This window comes from Lepidochelys kempii, chromosome 8 (assembly GCF_965140285.1).
Source record: "Lepidochelys kempii isolate rLepKem1 chromosome 8, rLepKem1.hap1, whole genome shotgun sequence".
Classification (NCBI taxonomy): Eukaryota; Metazoa; Chordata; order Testudines; family Cheloniidae; genus Lepidochelys; species Lepidochelys kempii.
Window position 1 is genome coordinate 76,389,893 of NC_136387.1, and position 22,393 is coordinate 76,412,285.

A 22,393-nucleotide genomic window follows, 5' to 3' on the forward strand; every position below is an offset into this window, starting at 1 on the left:
AGAAGCATGCTCAGTGCGAAGTCCTGAGCCAGGAAAACAAGGTGCCCATTTCCAGCGCAGCCCCCCGTGCGCCGCGCGCCGGAGGAGCTGTACAAGGCAGACACTATGGTCCAGGTTATGGACCCCCACCCCCACCCCGTTGCCTAGCAAAGGGGGCTGCCGGGGGGCCGCGGGGGCAGCGGCTGCTTCTCCCTCCCTCTCCCCCAACCCCGTCTCTGTACCTGAGCCGGCTGCGCTCCTCCTTCTTCCTCCTCCTGCCTGCTTCAGCTGGACCCAGCTCGGGCTGCAGCGGGCTCCGGGCGCGGGGGGCCGGGAATCCAGCAGCCGAGAGTCACGCCCTCATGTCTGCCAGCCTCGCGCACCACCGGGCACTTCCTGCGCGACAAGAGAGCGAGAGAAAGCCCGCGGCTGGCGGCGTGCGGCGAGGAGGTTCCGCCGGCGGCCCGGGCGCCCCTGCCATTGTCAGCCGCTGCCCGCAGACCCGCCTCCGCAGCCCGCCCCAGCCGCCGGCAGCCCGCGCGCGCGCGCCTCTCCGCGCAGCGCCGCGCGCGCGCCGCTCCGCGAGCGGCCGGGGTCCGGCACCCCCCGCCCCGCAGGCTGTGCCTCGCGCGCCGTCCGTAAAGTTTGCAGCCGCCTCGTCCGCAAAGCCGCCCAGACGGAGCGGGAGGGTAGGAAATTGTTTACGTCTGCCCCTCGCCGGCTGGCTGGAGAGACAGGCTGATCCCCGCGCTGGGAGGGGCGCTCAAAGCGAACCGCTGCCGGTGGCCTCTGGCTGCTGGTGTCACGGCCTGGAGGCGCTGACAGTGGGAGGGGGTTGCAGGCAATTGCGTTACTGAAACAAAGGTAGGTTATAAAATGCGAACTTTCGCTGCTGCCCGAAAGATGCACTAGACAGCAATGCATATTTACTGCATGCTGGCTGGGAACAGCTCCTGCTCACTGGCATGCCCCTTCCCATCAGTCATGCTCACTCACACATAACAAGCACATATACCCATCGCCACAGCTCTTAAAAAAATATTACAGGGCTAGCCGAAGCATGCGCGGTAGCGGCGTTTGCGGGACAGCAGGTGGAGTGGGGCATATCGCAGCGTATGGCCAGGATTAAGGCGTGTGTACATGTTAGATACTTAATGCCGGGGTCTAGCATGTCCAGAGGGATAGGCAAGCTAGACTGACCCATAGGTTAACTCCTTTCTGAAATCAGCGAAATCTGAAGAATAAAAAAATCAATAACTAAGAGTCCCTGAGGATGCAAGATGATGTATGTTAATGACCTGCCCAGATCTTTTGCGAATGCTGTGACAAGGCCCGTTAATCTTTCCTGATAATTAACCTTTATATCCTATTATGCTGCATCAACTGCTCAATGCTGGAAGCAGTCTCAGTTCAGAGGTAGATATGGTATCCTATGGTCTCCCACCTTGGTGAGATTGCAGCTGTGGTGAAAAAGGCAACCTCACTGCCTGTGTACCCTAGTGCCTCGCTTCCCCTTCTGCATAAATCCTCCTTTGTGCTTTCATCAGCAGCACTCCCCTTGAGGATTTGTCTACACTTGGAAATGTCCCAAAAATAGCTATTCCAGAGTAAGTGTCCATACTGAGCCATTAAATATACATTCTGGAATAGCTACTTTGATACCTTTCCAAGTGTAGGAACATCCTCACCCATGCTGCTTCAAGTGTACAGCAAGGACATCACCATCTGCAAATAATCCCATGAATCTCGGGTGCCAGTTCAAAAGTGCCCTCCTTATTTTATTTTTATTTAAAAAAAATAATGATGAACTTGCTCCAGTCTTAATCTTAGCCTTCTCTAGAACCTCTCCCAGTATTGCTAATCCCAAGCATTCAAAAACCATGGGAGACAGGCCCTCAAAATATCCTGAGTTTTTGTTCCCCTCTAGCCTTACAAGGTGTGCAATTAAACACCCACAGCTGACCCATGTCAGCTGACTCAGGCTCTTGGGGTTATAGAACTGGGGTGTAGAGATTTTCCAGACCGAGTCCAAATGTCTACACCACAATTTTACAACCCTAGCCTGAGTCACCTGACCTGGGCCAGCCATGATGTTTAGTATACTGACAGAATTTTCACTGATTTCAGTCTTACTTTAAAATAGATTTTGTTACACTGGTGTAAATGTCTGTTGTGGACAATCTTAAATTGGTTTGAGTGCCTTGGATTGATCTATCTCAATTCAGCAACAATTAATCCCTTACCAAATTAACAACAAAATTTACGTGTCCACAACTTTTTAAATAATATAGATTTAAAACTCTGTTAGAGAAGGCCAGTTTCAGATCTCCATGACCCATTCTACCAAAGATGTGCCAGTCCAACAGACTTCTAATGCTTTTTACATCCATTCCCCCATTTCAGGTGTTACTTTTTTCTGTTCTTGTATTGTACAACCCATCCTTACTCCCTTTTCACTGTGCATTTTAGGTAAATGACTAGAATCACAACTTTTGAAGCAGAGAAAGAAGTATGAGACATGAAGATGTGTTTGTACCACAAGAGATTTGGGTATTTTTGAAGGAACAGGATTATTCTCCATCTTCCACTACCATAGATGCAGGCAAGATAAAATATTGAATAGGCCTTGTATAGATTATAGAACAAGTACCTAAAATAAAACTTTTAAAGAGAAAAAAAAATGCCTCAAAGGTTTCATGTTTCTTTCTTTGGCTGTCTTCCTGTTTGAGAAGGCTTAGGATTTATTATATATATTTTAAAAATGGAAAAGGAGCATGCATATGCAAGTTTCTGGATAGCAGTCATTGTGAGGAACTCTGCATGTAGGCTTCTGCTTTGTATTTTTAGATTATTTTAGATTAAGCGTGAAGTCTGGTTCCTCTCTGAATCTTTGATTAAGGCAATTGCTAATTTATGTGGAAAGTGTAGCCATAGTGGTGCTTGTGGGGGTGAGAGGGGGAGTAGATAGGTGAGAGAATGTAATACCTTTCACTGGTCTGGACCAACAAGTTAACTTTTAATATACAAACTGTCAGACTAAAAGGGTTATTGACTTCCTTTTGGGAATTTGTGCAGAAAGCATTATCTGTCTATACTGTGTAAGTTGGTAGACAGGTTTGAATCATTAGTGGATGTTTGCATTAGTACACTACAGAAAGGTTTATTAATGAATAATAGTGTCAAAAGTTGCATCAATGCAAGGCACTAATCAGAATCAGATAAGTATTGTATACACAATATCTTTGCACATAACACTGATACCCACAGCTGAAACCTTTGACCTGAAAGCTTAATTTACAATCCGTTTATGCATTACTTGCTGATCAGAGTACTGGATGTAGACAGAAACAAACAGGCTATGGACAGAGTTTATTAGCAATAACAAACATTTAAGAAATACAACTTGAAATATACACACAAAAGTTACATAAAGATCTCCATTCATTTATCAGCCCTCTTCTAACTTTAAACATCGCATTCTCTTTCACACCTCACTTCAGTAATTCTGCACAAGAGATCATCCAATTATTCATGTGCTTTACCCCGGTATCTACCTTTCATCAATTGCTACTAGTGTAAAAGTTCCCCTTCATCCCCATCTTGAGGTCTGTGTTTACAGCTGGCCTTAGAACACGCACAAAAAAAGAAAAAAAGGCATGTGGTGTATTGGATTAATTTTCTACTTAGAACCATGGCTTTACATGTGTGACCCAGAGGCCCACGGGTGGTTCACTACTCTGTGTCAGCAACTTGTCAGACCTGACATACTCAATACATCTAACAGTTGTTGTGTAACGTACCATTAGAAAACCACACAACTCTCTGACCATTAATATTATTGTGTGGTGTATGAATAGGTAACATAGGCAAAACATGCTGACATGTTTTTAAAAGGCACCCCACCCCACCCAGAATATGATTCTGCCTGCTTGCATGTGTCGTCAAGGTAAATCGAGAGTCACTGGAAATGCATTTACATAAAAGGTAAACAAAGCCATCAACTTAACACGGGAAGGAACCAACATTAAGTCTTCGCCAGACCACATGGTGTCTCTTCCCAGCAGGAGAAAAGGAACTTTATCTGAATATACATTTCAAAGGTTTACTGGTCTATAAAGAGGGGATCTGTACCTTAAATGATAAGCAACTGAATTAACCGATTGTATACAACAGTACTGTATTATAAAAGCATATAGAGTAAGGTCTTTTCTGACAGCCTATGACACACTGGTGATCAATGTCATTGTGAAATGTATGTATTTATACAATGTGAGGAATTATGGATACTCCATGATCTTATGCTTTAAAGTCTGTGACTAAACACTGGGAGAAAATAATTTTCTCCCAGACAGGAGGGAAGGTAACTATCTACATTTCTCTAGTGTAAGTTAAGCAATGTGGAATAAAACCAGTGGGAGCCCTATTTACATACAAATCAGCAGAGGGAATGGAAGTCCACAAGAAGGGAAGAACAGCAGGAAGCGTTCCAGGCTTTTGAAACAGACAATGAATTTTGGTTGATATAAGTGGGGCAAAAAGACCTTTGAGTTATCACTTGAGGGATTCAAGGGGCTAGAGCTCTTGAAATCACAGGACACTGGGTTCTTCAACCAAGGGGGCTGAAGTTTCTGGGAACTAAGTTTAGATAATAAACCTACTTTGGCAAAGACTGTAACTTGCTGAAATTAAGTTTTAGTCTTAGAAGCATATTTTCACTTTTGTTTGCTTGTATCTCTTTCCTTATACTTGGTATCGCTTAAACCTATGTGACTTTTTGTTTAATAAACTGGTTTCACTTTTACTATAAACAACTTCAGTTGCGTGATTGAAATACGACTGCTTGTCAAACACCAGTTAAATTAATGAGCTGCAGCATATTGACTAACAATTTTTGTGAGCAGTCCAGGAGAGGGCTGGACACTACAGAGGTAGACAGTTTTGGGGAATTTTCAGGACTGGGGGGGATGTTGGGGTCACTCTGCAAAACGTAACTGACTGGTGAAGCCAGGGTGGGACCTGCATGCTTGTAATGCTGGCAGTTGGTGTCAGGGCTGTTAGCCACAGCAGTATAGCACAGAAAGCACCCAGATTTACAGGACAGGCAGTGACAACCCCTTGCTGGTCTGCTGTGAACCCCAAAATGTCACAATACTGTATAACTTTCCTATGACTGCATAGATCATCTTGCAGCAAGATAAGTTCTTAAAACAACACTGATTCAGTACTGCCTCCAGTAAATGTGAAATCTGGCCTAACACCATTCAGGTTTTACAATGCTAGAGGAAGTTCTAAGCCACGGTTCCTGTAGAAAACAAAAGCCTTATGGAGAAACCCATTCAGAGTATGTCTTTACTTCAGAGTTAACCCAGGCTCTTGCCTGCATTTTAGCACAAACTCTCCCCCATCCTACCACACAGAAAAACCTCTGAAACTGGATTTGGAGGTGCTTTAAGCCTGGGCTAATTTTCGTGGCTGACGGGGTGGGTCAGAGCTCCAGCTCCACTTCAACAAGGGCATGTTCCAATCCTAGTTAAAGTGAGGATACAAGCAAAAGCCACTCAAATGCTGAAAAGTGTCTTCCCACAATTAGTTGTGGAAGCCCCAGCACAAAGAACAACAGGATATGCCCCATGGATATGCAGAAAACAGGGATCCAGTAACATGGGTAGGGCTTTGCTGTGAGAATGCTCCCACCTGGGCTAAGTTAACCTGAGTGCTAAGCATCCAGTTAACTGTGCAGTGAAGATATATCCTTAATGGCCACCTGAAAAAGACGAAAAAATCAGACTGTGTTCTCTTTTTGTTTTACTTTTCTTTCTTTCTAGTGCCTAAAGAAGGCCTAAGGTTTTAACTTTGCTTCTTTCTTTACATCAGACATCTAGATGAGAACCAGTAGGAAGACAACATGAAGACAGCCAAACCTGAGCAACTGAGATGGAAACAGGTTTTTATTCAGATTGTTTCAAACTCTTGTTTATTGGGGTTTTGTTTACCGCTTTTTAATTCAAGCATCAGAAAAAAAAAACACATTGGAAGAGAAGCTCTTGTTAAAGTGTGAAACATCTCCTCCCCCTTAATTGAGGGCTGAGAAAGCTCCCACTTCACTTCTCTGGTCCTCCAAAAAGTTCCCCAGCAAAACTAGGAATGACCAGGCCTGATATTTCTAAGATTTGGGTGGGGTGGGGAGGAACAGCCTTACACTTTTCAAGCAGTAAAAGAGGTCACAGGCTCAATTGTCTCACTCTTCTGTAGGTCACCTTTAATATAAAATCCTGGACTACACAGAACGATGTGTCTGCTCTGCTCATCTTTTCTTTTGCTAGTTGCCCTATGCATTCAGCCTGCTAATTTCCTCATTCCCCTCTCTAACATTGTTTCCAAAAAGAGCATTTTGTTCAAGAAGAGGGTGGCAAATTTTTGCCAGCCTCCTCTAGGGTGGTAGTGCTTTGTACCACAGTTGTTCCTTAAAGGTGGAGTAGTACAAATTGTCCCCTTCACCCTTACATGGAACATCACTTTGGTGGCTTAGAGGGGGGCACAAGCAGAAAGAGAAAGTTGTAGACAGTAACAGCGTTAAAGAATGCATCAGCACAATATTTTCATAGCCTCATTCACACGGATAAGATGAAAAGGATAGAAAGGGAAACAAATCTCTCTTTGTACAGTTTTCAGAGTAGCAGCTGTGTTAGTCTGTATCTGCAAAAAGAGAAGGAGGACTTGTGGCACCTTGAGACTAACCAATTTATTTGAGCATAAGTTTTCGTGAGCTACAGCTCACTTCAAGTGAGCTGTAGCTCACGAAAGCTCACGCTCAAATAAATTGGTTAGTCTCTAAGGTGCCACAAGTACTCCTTTTCTTTTTGCGAAGACAGACGAACACGGCTGCTGCTCTGAAACCTGTCAAATAAATTGGTTAGTCTCAAGGTGCCACAAGTCCTCCTTTTCTCTTTGTACAGCGGCAACGAGCAGGTGCTTGATGCACTGATACCACTTTAATACCACCCCTTTTCTTCCTTAAAGATGAATTAAACAGATACTTTGCGTGCTAGATTCCAAGAGACAAATCTACTCCCACAGAGGAATACATTTTTAGGCCCCAGGGCATTTCTGGAGGTGCTAAATCAGGGTCCTATAAGACAGTCTTCTCTGTTTGTTCCACGAAGGAGATGGGAAGCCAGTTTGCAAGACTGGAAGAATACAAAGAATACAGAGATATTGAAAAAGAGCTTTGATTCCTTTCATGAAAGAAAGTTTTGGCAACAGATAGTTAAAATTAACAATGTGGAAATGAGCGTTACTGACTGGTGTTAGAAAGTGCCAACCTCACTTGTGACGCACTTTGCTTTTTAACAGGTCAAAAAAAACAACAAGATGATTCTCAGCTAGTTGAAAGTTGAGAATGCTGGCTTTGTTCTTTAGTAAATTTGTATGGGGACTCTGAAAAAGTTTTGTTTGGCAATCAGTGCCTATTCTTGCTAAGTGGATGAGAGAAAACTGCACCCATTTTACTCAGCCCAAGAGATTTTGAGCCAAATCTATCCCTGGTGTAATTCTGATTGAGTCAAAGGAGTTGCACCATTGGAAAATGGGACCCAAGATGTTCTCAAGGTAGAGGTTGGTCCAAAAATAGGTGTTACCTCACTCACCCATCGCTCTCAAGGTAAGAAGCACTTGTCACCATGAATAAACTGTGATATTTATTTAAAACAACGAATTACAATGGGCTTTTCTGAGCCTAGTGCTGGAGGCAGATATCACACTGGAAAATGTCAGTCCGGTGTTCAAACATGATTTAAGGGCCCACTCCTGCAAACACTTAGGGCTTGTCTACACTTACATTTTATAGCGCTCTAACTTGTTGGCTCAGGAGGGTGAAAAATCACCCCCGAGCACAGCAAGTTTGAGCACTTTAAAGGACTAGTGTGGACAGGCTCCCAGCACTCGGAGCCACGCTCCCAGCGCTCAGAGCTATTCCCCTCGTGGAGGTGGATTACCAGGAGTGCTGGGAGAGCTCTCTCCCAGCCCTCGCACGTGACCACACTCACACTTCAAAGCGTTGCAGTGGGAGCGCTCCCAAGGTGGCGCTTTGAAGTTTCTAGTGTAGACGTAGCCTCACTAAAAACATGAGCCTGTGGAAGCCAACCAGTATGGCCAACAGTAAATTTTTGCAGATCCATTCCTAAGACTGGTGCCAAAGACTTTTACAGGGAAGCAGACCCACGTGTGGAAAATTACGTACCTCCATATGTTTTTGCAGGATTGGGTCCAAAGCGTGTAACCCAGTTTTTAGTCTGCTTTGCCAAACAAACACTTTCACAGAGTTTCAAATTTATAAAAGAGTTTACAAGTCTTAACAGAAACCAAGAGTTTGGAGGGGGGGGGAAAGAGGGAGTTTTTTTGTATTTTCTAAACACTTCAGTGGGGGAAAAAATTGTTTTGATGTTAGCCTCCCCCTGCAATGTTTGGCATTGTGATAATATAGAAGAACCAGGGAAATGGAACTGAACAGAAACAAAAACAAAACTGAGTAATCTAGTTTCACTGTTGAAAGAAATACAAAAATAGAAACAGCCTAAAATGTGAAAAGCTCATTTTAAAAAAAAAATATTACTACTCAAGTGCATTATTAGTAATACTACAAATTATTTATAAAACTACGTGAAAACAAGAAGCAACTGCATGAAGACAAGGAACTTAATCATTTTTAATTGTAAATTGTCTCTTTAACAGGCAGAAGAAAACCTTATATTCTTTGTATTTTACAAAAGAAACATTTTGATTGAATAATCAGGTGTTCGTTAGTACGTATCTTGGAAACTGGTTTTAGAGTCTATTTCTCTGGGCTCCCACACTGCTTGCATCACAAAGTATGCCACATTTCAGCAAGATGTCTGTCTCCAGCTCTAGGCTCTAATTCAGAATTTTAATCCTCAAAACATTGTCTAATCCTTAGAGATTACCCAGGGTCCCTTGGATTAAGACTAGCCAATTCCACTGTGGTTGAGAGAGGTGCAGTAACAGGGACCATTTGCAGCCACTGCGATGAGGCACTGACTCAGGATTCTTGGTCATCCACCCACCAACTGCCAGACTAGGAAATGACACAGCAACAGATGGGATCAGGAGAGAGGGAAGAACCAGCTAGTGACACAGGGCCTGATCCAAGGCCCTCTGAAGTCAACTCCCACTAAATTCAGAGTAGGCTTTGAATCAGCACCATAATACAGAGCAGGGAACCAATGAGGAATGGGGGTAAAGAGAGAACAAACTTCAGCTGACAATTTTCAGGACAATCACACTATTGGATTAAAGCAACACCTATCACATTTATTTCACGGTTACAAGTGCTTCTGACCACAGAACATATGTCTAGTTTCAGAGCCAGTGCTGGCCCAGTGGGGGCCCTAATCAGGAATCCCCCCACCCCAACACATACTAATAATGGAGTGGGGGCCCTTGAACTGCTTGGGGCCCTAAGCAATTGCTTAGTCTGTTTATGCCTAGCGCCAGCTCTGGCTAATTTTCTCTGACTGCTGCCATGCATTTCATTTCTTATTCTCCTGCATTTGGAAGCACTTCCCGCAACAGCATTAGTTTATGACTCACCAGAAATGGAATTAGGAAAGATGCCCTGAAAGAAGATGTACAATTGGCGTATCTCCTGGTTGTTACCTACTTCTAGTGGAAAGAAACACACTTGTCTGAAGTCAGAGGAAAGTGACCTAAACGTGCTCTCAGTAAAAAGCTGGTGCATCCAGCAAAGCTGCACACGTCACACAGAAGTAAAATGCTTAGCAAGGCTAAACAATGGAATACCATGGAGGAACCAGATTTTGCACGTTCCAATGAGTTATAGTAGTGCTATGTTTGATATTTAATTTTTGTGTGTGCGTGACTGCTTTAACTTACCCAGTTCTTAACATGGTCATGACAGGAACAGGCTTGTTCTTATCAATATTACCTTTGATGGTTATAACCTATGTGGAAGCAGCATGGAAAGTTTCTCTATTTTAGAATTAGTGTTGTTGCTTTATTAATCTCCCCTGGGTTTGTAAACGTTACACAGACAGTGGTCCCACTTCTAAATGGATTTTAGAACTCCCATCATATACACAGCATCATGTTCTGGAGATTATGATTTTTTTTAATATACTTTGCCATCCTCCATCCCACCTTGCACAGTCAATGTAATCTTTGTCTCCTTATCAAAGCAATCTTGACAGCAGATAAGAGTATCTGTTTAGACATTCCTTGTTTGTTTCATGCCATGTGGAAAATGGCTAAAAGTAATATGTCCAAGATCTAGGACAAAAAATGTTTTATTTTAATATTAACACTTTAATTTTCTGTACAGTGGCCTCTGCTGAAGAATTGGTAGACATCACAAAGGCAAATAAAATATCATCAGAATAATTTACTCTCAGGCCAAGACCGTGTAAGTTAAGTTTAATCAGACAATACAAGATTTACAGCCAAGTTATAAATCCCTGAGAATGGATTTAATTCACAGCATTTCACTTGGTGTATTGATCCAAGATCAATGGTGAATAAATAATGTAACATTAATTGCTGTTCACTGTTGAAGCCCTTAATTTAGTCATGAAGAAAATGAGTGTAGACCCACTGGAAAAGCAGATCTACAGTTAACAGATTTTAAACTAGGGCACCTTTAGCTTGTGAAGTAAAGAGGGCTAAAATGTATTTGATAGGTTACACTGGGGGACCAGGACCTTGGTAGGTTTCAGAGTAGCAGCCGTGTTAGTCTGTATCCGCAAAAAGAACAGGAGTACTTGTGGCACCTTAGAGACTAACCAATTTATTTGAGCATAAGCTTTCGTGGGCTACAGTCCACTTCATCGGATGCATAGAATGGAACATATAGTAAGAAGAGAGATATATACATACAGAGAACATGAAAAAGTGGAGTAAGAGGCTAATTAATTACAATGAGCTATTATCAGCAGGAGAAAAAAAACTTTAGTGATAATCAAGATGGCCTGAGTTGACAAGAAGGTGTGAGGACCTTGGTAGCATCCCATCAGATTTTACTTTTTAGAAGCTCAATAGCCCCTGTCCACTTAGCAGTTGCTTATCGTTTGGCTTCATAGGTAATTTCTTTTCTATCTTTAATGCTACCAGAGCTGATGGACATAACCCTGTTTGTATGGCACAGAAATTAAGCCTTCCCTAGATATATTTTGAAAGAGAGAGAACACCATCATTGACAACAATGGTCGGCAACATATACCACAAATTGGTGCTGAAGCTAACTTAGCTGCTGCTATAGACAGGAAAAACACATTTTCAGCACCATTACAAAAAGCATTCCTGAGACTTGGTTTTATCAAGCAATAGGTCAAACACCTAGAGACTAGACTTAAGAGTCAAATACTGGCTCTGTCATAGACTTTCTGTGTGACCTTGGACTTCAGGTCACACATTGTTAGAACAGGGATAATAAAACTTCAACTTGGAGAGGGGTTGCAAGGATTAATAGACAATGCTCTGAAATTCCCATACAACAGACACTATAGACGTGTTATTGTACTGCCATTTAATGGCAAGGATACCTAAAAAGCAGGGAAATAAAGATGGTTCATTGACCAGACGACTGTCTGTTCTGATGTAGTAAATGTTAATATTACATAGGTTAAGGCCCTTTATCTGTGCCTAGTGCAACATCAAGAAAATATTTGACCCCATTAGAAAAACCACAAATAAACAGTGGTTGCACACTGATTTCATAATGCAATATGGGGAAAGAGGGTCCAGAAAGAGACTGATTTTTTTAGCTGGATATATCCCCAGTGGGATAAAATCAAGTACACTTCCATACCCAAGGCTTGCTCCAGTATCATACTCTGGCATGCAATGCTCCACACACACACACACACACACAGAGTAAAAGTATTAAACAGAGATTTTAAAAAGGAAAATCTCTCTGGATGAACTATAGTATTCTTCCTGTCAACTGCAAAACTAGTTACCCTTTCAGTTTCCACTAGCTGGTATTCCAAGTGTTTATGGATGCCCCTGATGCCAGGGGAAGGCAGAGCTACTTTTATGAGGGTGGGTATGTATAACTATCAGCCTGGGGACACTAGTCCTGCTCCTGCCTGCTTCAGTTCACTTTGCTAGTACTGGGTGAATTCTAACCTCTCTTCTAACAGGGTCTCCCGGCCAACACAAATATGGACTTTGTGCAATTATCTGAGAACACCAGGGGTGGCAAGAGATGTTCAGTTTTCCTGCAGCGGTATTGATCTGGCAATCGGACACGGGCTCTGTCCTTAACAGTCCTGGGCCAGCCTCTGGGGCTGCCCGGTCAGTCAGCGCAGACATGATCCGTCACTGGCAGCCAGCGACATCACTTTTATTCTTAGCATTTCCTGTAAGCGGCTGTTTGTTGCATAAGGAAGAGCCACTGGAGCTACGGCCGCCGGGTAAGCCCCACGCACGTGCAGACAGAGCGGGAGGGGCGAAGCAGAGGGAAGGAGGGAGGCGAGGGGCAGCGCCGCTGTCCGGGAACCTTGACGCTCCCCCAAGCAGCCGGATTCTCAGGGCCGGGGGCGGGGGATTCCCGCTGGCACCGCTCCCCCGCGGCTGCTGCACCCGCACCAGCAGCCGCCTCCCTGCCCGGGGGCCCGCACCACCCCGGCTGCAGCTCCCTGCCCCCGGGGCTGCAGCAACAAACCTTGGCGGCGGGCGCGGCAGGCAGGTAGGGGCAGCCGCAGGGCGAATCACTCCGGCGGGGCGGCCACGGGGGCTCCCTGCAGCCCGCGCCGCGCAGCCACACGCCACGCGGCTCCGCTGGGAGACCGGCTGAGACCGGCCCGGCAGCTGGGGCGCCAGCCCTCGCCCGGGGCCCGCCAACCACGGCGCAGGGCGCAGCCAATGGCCCCCGCGGCAGCGCCCATGTGATCGTCAGGCCCCGCCCAGCTGCGCGGCGCGGCACCCCTGCGCTGCCAGGGAGCAGGTGCTCCGGGGCCGCTCGCCGCAGGTGTGTGGGAGGAGAGAGCGGTCGCTTGGCCCGCGGGTGTCGTCCGCCTGCTTGCCAGGTCTGCTGCTTGCAGGATCGCCCCCGCTGCTGCCGCTCCAGCCTCACCGCGCCCCGAGAGCCCGGCCCAAGTTCCGGAGCCCCCTCCCGAGCCCAGCTTCCCCACGGTGCGGGGCACTGGGACCATGGGCAAGCTACCTAATGGCGCTGTGTCGAGTTGGCTGTCTGTGACATGGGGAGAAGAGCGACGCAGGGACTGTGAGGGGTACCCGTTGAGCACCCCAAAGGGAAGGGAAAAGTCTTAGTGGTCAACAAATCCATGGCCATTTGGGACTTAGTAAATGTCCCTGTGCTAAACACCTTGGCCCTGTGGGGCTGTCTGGCAACACCGGGGATGGATTCAGATCCTCTATTCCAAAACCAGAGGCACAGCTTTCACTACAGGAGGATGACAGGTTTCAGAGTAGCAGCCATGTTAGTCTGTATCTGCAAAAAAAAAAAAAAAAAGGAGTACTTGGGGCACCTTAGAGACTAACAAATTTATTTGAGCATAAGCTTTCATGATGTGAAGTGAGCTGTAGCTCAGGAAAGCTTATGCTCAAATAAATGTTAGTCTCTAAGGTGCCACAAGTACTCCTTTTCTTAGTACAGGAGAATGGTTTTTAGCAGTCTGAGGCATAGGACGTGTAGCCAGGCATTTTGGATTCTACAAAGGCATTGGTATATGTGTACCCTCCCTTCCCTCCCCCCATTCATTATTGTTTTATTATAAGAATATGGCAAGAATCTCAGTGTTCTTAAGAACTCTGTCTGGAGTCCTGCAGGTTACTAACTCTAGGCACATGAATAGTCCCATTGAAAACAATATCATTGACTCACATGCCTACAATTAAATATGTTCATAAATGTTTGCTGAATGGAGGCCTATAATTCTTATTAAGCTCTTTTAATGTTCTTTCTATAAGTCAGTCATATCTTTATCTTTAAAACATTTAGAACTTTAAGGGCCGTTTGTTATAAAGAGACAGCTGAAGGCAATTTAAGCTCACTATTCAGATTGTGGAGAGACAAGGTGAGGTAATATCTTTTAGTGGATCAATTTACATTGTGGGAGTGAGACAAGTGTTTGAACTTCATGAAGCTCTTCCTCAGGTCTGGGAAAGATACTCAGAGGGTCACAGCTAAATACAAGGTCAAACAGAGTTTAGCATAAGCAATTAGCAAATATCTAAGGGACTATTCAAGGTGAAGTGGCCCATTAACTCCCCTGTAGTCATAAGGTATAAAGAGGGGTTAATGAGTTACAGATGGTTGTAATAAGCCATAAATCTAGTGTCTTTATTAGGACCATGATTTTTAGTATCTAGGAAGGTTATGAATTAAGATCCGAGGCTCATCTTTTGAAAGTGAGGTGTGGGTTTCCTGAAAGGATGAGGACTTATAGGTCAGAGATAGAGGGATAGCTTGTGAAAAGTGTTCACCCATAAGGGATGTTGTGTACATTATCCAGTGCCCTAAATGCCCCCAACACCCTATTTCCCCTTGTTTTTTCCTATCCCCCCCAACATTCTTGTTAAACCCTGGATTTGTGCTGGAAATAGCCCACCTTGATTATCATACACATTGTAAGGAGAGTGATCACTTTAGATAAGCTATTACCAGCAGGAGAGTGGGGTGGGGGGAGAGAAAACCTTTTGTAGTGGTAAACACCATTTTTTCATGCTTTGTGTGTATAAAAAGATCTTCTGTACTTTCCACAGTATGCATCCGATGAAGTGAGCTATAGCTCACAAAAGCTTATGCTCAAATAAATTGGTTAGTCTCTAAGGTGCCACAAGTACTCCTTTTCTTTAAAATAAGATAACCTTTAAAACAGGGGCGGGCAAACTTTTTGGCCCGAGGGCTACATCTGGGTAAGGAAATTGTATGGCGGGTCATGAATGCTCACGAAATTGCGGGTTGGGGTGTGGGAGGGGGTGAGGGCTCTGGGGTGGGGCCAGAAATGAGTTCAAGGTGTGGGAGGGGGCTCTAGACTGGGGCAGGGGGACAGTGAGGGCTCTAGCTGGCGCTGCAGGTTCTGGGGTGGGGCTGGTGATGAGGGGTTGGGGGTGCAGGAGGGTGCTCTGGGCTTGGACCAAGGGGCTCCTAGGGCAGGAGGGGGATCAGGGCTAAGGCAGGGGGTTGGGGTGCAGGCTCCAGGCGGTACTTACCTCAAGCAGCTCCCGGAAGCAGCATGTCCCCACTCGGGATCCTACGTGGAGGCACGGTCAGGTGGCTCTGTGCACTGCTCCATCCACAGGTGCCGCCTCTGAGTTCCCATTGGCCATGGTTCCCGGCCAATGGGAGCTGTGGGGGCAGTGCTTGGGGCGAGGGCAGTGTTTGGAGGCCCCTGGTTGCCTCTATGCGTAGGAGCTGGAGCGGGGACATACCGCTGCTTCGAGGAGCCGTGCGGAGCCACCCCACATGCGGAGTGGGGCAAGCCCCGGACCCCGCTCTGCAGTGGGAACTCAAGGGCCAGCTTAAATGTCTGAAGGGCCAGATGTGGCCCCCGGGCCATAGTTTGCCCACCCCTGCTTTAAAAACAACTAATTTCAGTGAAAACATAACTTGGTTTGGAGTTAAATGTTTCCTGCAGTGTCTGCAACCTAAACATTATCGTATTGTGCTACTGCTTGAGTACCAGAAACAGCAGCAAAACACCTATAAACAAAATAAAGCCAAACAGTTTGCGTCATTGTCCAAGATAAGTGAAATGCAACAGGAAACTAAATCTTTGCTGACATGGCCCCGCCCGACCAGTCACACATTGTAGCCCTAAATGCTCACAGCTTCCTGAAGAACGGAGGGCACTTCGTCATATCCATCAAGGCCAACTGCATCGACTCCACAGCGGCGCCTGAGGCCGTCTTCGCCTTCGAGGCGAAGAAGATGCAGCAGGAGAACATGAAACCCCAGGAGCAGCTGAAGCTGGAGCCCTACAAGCGAGACCAAGCTGTGGTGGTGGGGATTTACAGACCTGCTCCCGAACAGAAGAAGTAGCATCTCCTTAGAGCTCCTTGTCACTGGGCCCCCAGGCTGGATCCCTTCGTCTGCTGGCATTGGGCCTGGGTGTGGGGTTGTCTTGCTGCCCACCCTTCCTCTCCCCCGGGACTCATTTCTATTCGGCTTTGTAGATTTTTTTTCCAGATGTATTTTTATTAAAATATGGTAAAATGGAAACAAAAACAAAAAACCCACCACAAATGGCAGAAAGTACATTTGAATTTCAAAATCCTTTCAGTTTTAATTATCTAAAGGATTATTTGCAGAGAGGATCCTTTGGTAACTCTCCCTTGGTTCATCCACGTGGCGCTTATTACAGGCCCTGGAGAGCCAGGGGAGGGATCAAAAGGTAGGTTTATACGACCTTTGCCCTCTCTCCATCCACGGGACTCCAGGGTTTGCAGTAATCTACATTCATTTGTGACAGCCCTTTAGAAGAAGGTACACTCATGGGGGTTCCCAGACATGTACACTGCTCTCCAGCAATACCTCTTCACGGGAGAAGTTGGAATGGGGTGTTATCCAGTTTGGGATCTCCAGCTGCCTCGTTTAAGGCTGCTTTAACCCAGTTGGGCTTGACGACTTAGTCCTTTGCTTTTTTAAAATTTGATTATTTTTAACCTACTCTTCTCCATTTAAAGCTCTTTAAAATTACAGAGGAAGGACCTCTTCAGCAACATCAGCTTCAGAGACCAAAGGAAAATTAGGTCAACTCTATTCAGCTTTCATCTTTGAGCACTGTTCTCATCAATTTATTTTAATTTACTTCAGTTCTGTTTTTAGCTCAGCTCCTGTTTCAAATAATTAGTTGTAATTTGTTTTCAACTGTTTTTAGGAAGTTCAGTCTGGCTTTTGGTTATTTTTCTCTCTTAGATCATCACTTATATTATTTTTGGCCAGCTTTGAAAAGTCTCACAAGTGTAACCTTGGTAGGGTAATTTGTTTTAACTGACATAGAGGCCATGCTTATGTAGGGTCTCTGCTTCTGGGGCTCCATGCACTGAAGGATTAACAGAGATAAAAGCAGGCCATGCTGGTAAACATCAAGAGAGGTGAAGACAGATAATAAAAAGCGTCAGTGATTGGGAAATCCTGAATTTTTCTGCCAGCTGTCTACAATCAAGCATAAAAAGATTTTTTACCAACTCAGAACTTGACAAAACTAGCTGGATCCACATATAAGTTTAGTGTCAAATCAAAGGAGTCTTGCTAAGTCCAGACATACTAGCAAGAAAAAAAATGAATCCAGAAGCAGTAAGTGAGAAAACAGTTAGAACCAGAGAGATCTAGACACAATTAGAGCCCAGTTCTGACACAAACATGTAGTAGGTGCTGTAATGGAGTGTAAAAGGCTCACCTCCTACAGAACATATGGTTTTTATCTCCTTTAGTTGCGTGTCTCAAAAGGTAATTATAACTCTTTAAGCTCTATGCCTCCCTTATTTTAAAACTTTCCTGTCACACAAACTCTTAACCTTTCCCCGGTTTTGAGTGTGATGTTTGCCTTCTTCAGAACAGTCTCCTTTAGGCCCAATTCCTTAGTGCCCTATGGCCCCTTTTGCCAGATAGGAGCCCCTGTGCCTGGCACATGGATGGCTGTGTGTCCTCTACACAGGATGTGAGGCATTCCAAGGTGTGATGGAGGAAGGAGGTGATGGTTCTGGCTCAAGGCAAACCTGACCCCCAGCTTCTCTGCTTTCCTGCAGTGGTCCACAGCTGGCCATTGCTACAGGAGTATGAGTTAGAGTGGCCCTCAAGTTATGCTATCTAAAAAAAGATATACGAGAAACAAAAGTGAGTTCCCTGAATCTGAAAAGCCCATGAACAGGAAAGGCACAAACTGCATCAGCTCAGTACCTAGGCAGGGATGAATCTGACCCTTTATGATTAAGAAAACACGTGAGTGAGCCTTGCTAATTTGCACTAATGGCTGCGGGAGGCATTACAGATTCCTGAATTCTAGGCATTAGTGACTACATTAGCAAGCAAAAATACAATGATAGTGCATCACAGAATGTAATATATTCATTTAATTTTACAACGGCAGTTTAAATTAGGCTAATTTTCTAGTCTTAATTAAACCAAAATCATTTTGTGCCATCCGCAAATTTTGCCCCCTCACCAGTCCCTGCTTTCTCAAATCATTACTAAATACATTAGAGAATATCAGCCATACCAGGGAACTCTGGGGTACCTGCTCTGCATTTTGCCAGGTTGAGAAATTGACCGTTATTTCCTAGATAATTTCTAACAGAGGAGAGCATTCTACCTCTCTCCCAAAGACAATATATTTCCTCTTGTGAGAGACACTGTGTGGAGAATGAGGCAAATAAACATTTTATTTTTTATAAATATCACATGCATCTCAGTTTACCTGTGTGATATTGTCCTGCCTGGCTGCATAGAGTTAAATCAATGGAGGCTGCAAGGGAAAAACCAACATGAAACAGAACAATGGTAAAGATAAGGTAGAGTCCCAGAGAATACCAATGGTCTTTAAGGAAAGAATGGGAAAGCTAATGATTGGGGAATACCCCTGGCTTGCTAAATTTATTCTTCCAAGGCAGAACCTAGGATCAAAGGGGATGTTAAAACCTTGAAGATACTGGCCTAGAGAAGAAGGGGGTGGTGAATGGGCTGTCAGCAGCTGCCCCGGAGGGAAACGCTGGCAGAGACACACCAAAGGAGGGAGAGCGTGCAGTCTGCTTTTATCAGCCTAGAGATGGAAATAACTGGGCTGAATGGAATTTACCAATGCTTGCAAGGAAAGATGAAGGTTTAGGTAAGGGGAAAGATGTATATAGGCCCTTTGCTTTGTGTGCTATGAACCTTTGGGGGACTAAACAATGCTTTGTTTTGAAGAAGCCCTTTTTACTTTAATCAGCTTGTTGGTCAAAAGTCCCTGGAGGAAAAGGACTTATAAGTGCCAGACACCATGGGCAGCGCGCGAGTCCCAACACCACCACCTGCCCCAGCCTCCGAGCGCCGAGTGGGTGGGCAGCGTGAGCACGTGCTCCAGCCACCTGGAGTCCCCAGCCACAACCTGGCCCCTACTAGTCCCAGCCCTTGGCCCTGGCTACAGGGAAAGAGCCATAAAACACCTGGGAAGTAAGAGGGGGTCTGGAAGTGGAGCATGGGTAGGGCCTCGCAGGGCTGTTTGTGGAGGCTCAGCCTCCCCCAGCTTTTGATACCCGCCACCCATGCCAGACACAGTTGGACCTGTTGTCCTAACAGGGTTGGAAAAAAGGGAGGTTGCAGCCTGGAAAAAAAGAGTGCTTGGACTGAAGGATTCCACCCTTTGAGAGAAGGGCAGAAAGCCAATGTGTTACCTGAGGTCAAGGTGCACTCAAGAGGGACTGAAGGGAGTCTAAAGTACAGCTGGCCCTGTAACCAGAACACTGGCAAAGCTTTTTGAAAGTCCAATTAAATTATGTCAACCAGCTCTCAACCATGCTCAAAGAATTCTAGTATATTAGAGAAGCACCATTTTGCTCTGCAGAACTATTGCTGGTTTGTTCCTATCATGTTCATCTTGGTGTTTTATAATACTCTTTTTAATCTTTGTTTCAAACAATTTTATTCACACTGAAGTAGGACTCACCGTTCCGAAATTTCCAGGCTCACACTAGCACCTTTTGTAAACATAGGTACCACACTGGGCTACCCTCCAACCCTGGTATAGCAGACAATTTCAATGACAGATTGCATATATTTGTTAGAAGCTCAGGCACACCGAAGTTCCTTCAGAACACTTGCATATATTACTGCACAATCCTGGTGACTTGTGGCTCTTGATTTATTCATTCCAGTGCCTCCTCTTTGAGGGGGGGAAAACATCAACCTGACAGTGTATCTTCTTTGTACTTGAAAAGAGTACAAAGAAGCCTGTGAAGACTGTCAAATAAATCAGTTACAATCTCTAATATCTTTACCCTCCTTAATTTCTCCCTTACATCCCTGTTGCACCCACCAATTCTCTCACTACTCAACCTGCTATACAGTATTTTGTAAAAGTAATGGAGTTTTTGCAATGAGACGTCACTGCTATGAGCATTCAGCTTTTAAATCTTTGCTGAAATAAGAAACTTATATTTTATCTGTCAATAACTTGTGTGGATTAGCAAATAGCAGTTCAGTGAATTTCTTCAAGTGAAGGTAAAGATGCCAGAAGTAGTTTGTGTCTGCTGTTCTTGGTTACATTGATTACTTAGTTTTTCCTGATATTTCTTTTTTTAAATGAATTTCTATGGAAGATAAAACCAATTGGTCAGTCTCCTTTAAAAAGTGTGAACTGAGTACATTTGAAAGCTAGGTAATGTTAGCAAGCAACTACAAGCTATGAAATAACAGCTCCAAAGTTCCAAATTTATACCTTACAAAGCACATTTAAGCAGCAGAACACAGAACACTAAAGAAATTACAATGGATTAGTGATTAACTGGCTACTTAATAAGACACCAGGAGCTTTTGTACAGCCATCTTACTGTACTGTACTATTGGGTGCAGAGAAAATGCAAAGTGAAAGTAAAAGAAAACAAACATGATGTGAAAAATACCAAATCCAGAACATAATTTATACTGACAGAAGGTCAAAGGGATACGTAGGCCCTCATCCTGAACTTCGTAAAAAAAAGAAAATCCTGCTGACAGTAAAAGTTCTACCTTGCTTCCAAGATGTAACAAATCGCCAGTTACTCCTGAGAGTCTGAGTGTGGGATGAGTGCAGGCAGGCAATAGGTAGGGTTATAAAACATTCCTCCCGCATGTAGTGAATTTTATACCAGTAACCTACCCCACACATGACTTTCAGTTTACCATGAGTTCCTGGCAGACCCATCTCGCTGTACATTGAAGGTGATGATGGTGATTAGTTATTATTTGTACAAAAGGCCTCAGGAAGGGATCAGCAGCTCACTGTGCAAGGTGCTGTACGTACACCTAGCAAACAGGCTGACCCCTGCCCCAGCTTGCTTACCATCTATAGCTAATACTCATTGATTAAAAGGTTTTAAACCCCACAAAATCCACAATAAGGTTGGTGTGGCAGAGGAGCAAGAGCTATGCTTGTGAAAATGTAGTTTCCTGTCTATATATCCCATTCACCACTGCTGGGCCTGTTATTTGCAGCACTGTAGACTCAGCAGGGGCATAACTCCTACTCAGAAGGAGGGCTAAGGTTTTGGATTGGTTTCGGACATCCAAAATGGCAGCTGCTCCTCTGTTTGTGTAGGATCTGGTATATGTCCATGTCCCCCAAAGCATACTCACTCTACTTCCCATGTGCCTGGTTTAGTGGTGTGCAAAGTACCCACAACTCCCTGAAGTCAAAGGGAGATGAGGGCGCTCAGCACCTCACAGGAACAGGCCTGAATTAGGCCCTGTTTCAGTCATGGCTTTCACTCACTCATAGCTGTCCCATCTTAAATTTTGCATTGCATTGAACTTAGAAAGGCCCATATCCTTCCTCCTTCCTCACCTGCTACACGATTTAAAATGGCTGAATAGAAAATGAAAGTTAAAGACTGACCACAATAAGTGGGGACTGCAAGAGGCTTTTGGCTGTCAGAACACAGGCTGCCCAACTAGCTGGAGCTGTCTCCCTGCCTCCCTCTGGGACATTTGGGTCATTGTTCCCTACTTCAATTCTTGCCTGATACCCTCTCATTCCCCTTCAGTTTGTGACGGAGTTTCTCTGCAAAGGGTCTGTGGCACCGTGCAGAATGTGCATGACACAAAAATAAATTGCACTGCATGGTTAAGGGGGAGATGGTAATTTTTTTAAAAATGGCCAGTCAGCTGTAGCTTTCCAAAGCACTTAACTAGCGTCATGCTAGCTTTGAACCTTTACTGCCTGCCCCCCCCACTCCTGTTTTAAGTACAGTACCTAAATTATAATCATTAAAGTCTCTTGAGTTAATATTTTTAAAGAGGAAGAAAGTTTAAAAATAGCCAAGTCACACATATGTAACAAGAGGCACAGCTGGGCAGCACTTCCAGAGCAGGAGGAGAAGAGGTGGGGGAGGAGGGCAAGCCAGAAAGGGTGGATGTGGGAGCAAAATACCACAGCCCTGAACCTGCAAGATGATGAGTGCATCTCCCACCTGAAGTGAATGAGGACGCAATACCTTGTCATTTTAGGCTTGCAAGGCAAGGTCCTGCAAGGTCTGGGAGTAGGCAGAGCATCAGAAAAAGGATTTCATTAATTTTTTTATATGCAGCAGCTCCTGACTCTCTTGCTGTTTGGCCTTGCATAAACTGTGTAGGTGAGACCAAAAGGACCACAAGTTATTCTGTGAACAGAGAGGAAAGAAATCTCATTAAAACACAGAGGGTTAGCTAAGGAGTTTGGGGAACTACAATTACAGCATCCTCCTT

At 44.8% G+C, this 22,393-nt stretch overlaps 2 protein-coding genes across 11 annotated transcripts in view; one reads left to right on the forward strand and one right to left on the reverse strand.

Annotated features, from left to right (window-relative positions):
- Positions 1 to 12,899, reverse strand: part of LRRC8D (leucine rich repeat containing 8 VRAC subunit D) — an 82,144-nt gene extending 69,245 nt beyond the window's left edge. For 2 of the 6 annotated variants that reach the window (XR_012160419.2, XR_012160420.2), the window contains exon 1: positions 222 to 6,700. The gene's annotated coding sequence lies outside the window, so the exon portion shown is untranslated. Of the gene's footprint in view, positions 1 to 221; positions 6,701 to 12,673 lie in introns of those variants that run through there. The other 4 variants (XM_073357114.2, XM_073357115.2, XM_073357113.2 and 1 more) reach the window with 4 other exon arrangements.
- The window catches only part of LOC140916096 (uncharacterized), a 69,511-nt gene continuing 47,345 nt past the window's right edge, over positions 228 to 22,393 (forward strand). For 2 of the 5 annotated variants that reach the window (XM_078854091.1, XM_078854093.1), the window contains exons 1-3: positions 228 to 843; positions 2,449 to 2,581; positions 5,854 to 5,923. The gene's annotated coding sequence lies outside the window, so the exon portion shown is untranslated. Of the gene's footprint in view, positions 844 to 2,448; positions 2,582 to 5,853; positions 5,924 to 12,149; positions 12,423 to 22,393 lie in introns of all 5 variants that reach the window. The other 3 variants (XM_078854092.1, XM_078854095.1, XM_078854094.1) reach the window with 3 other exon arrangements.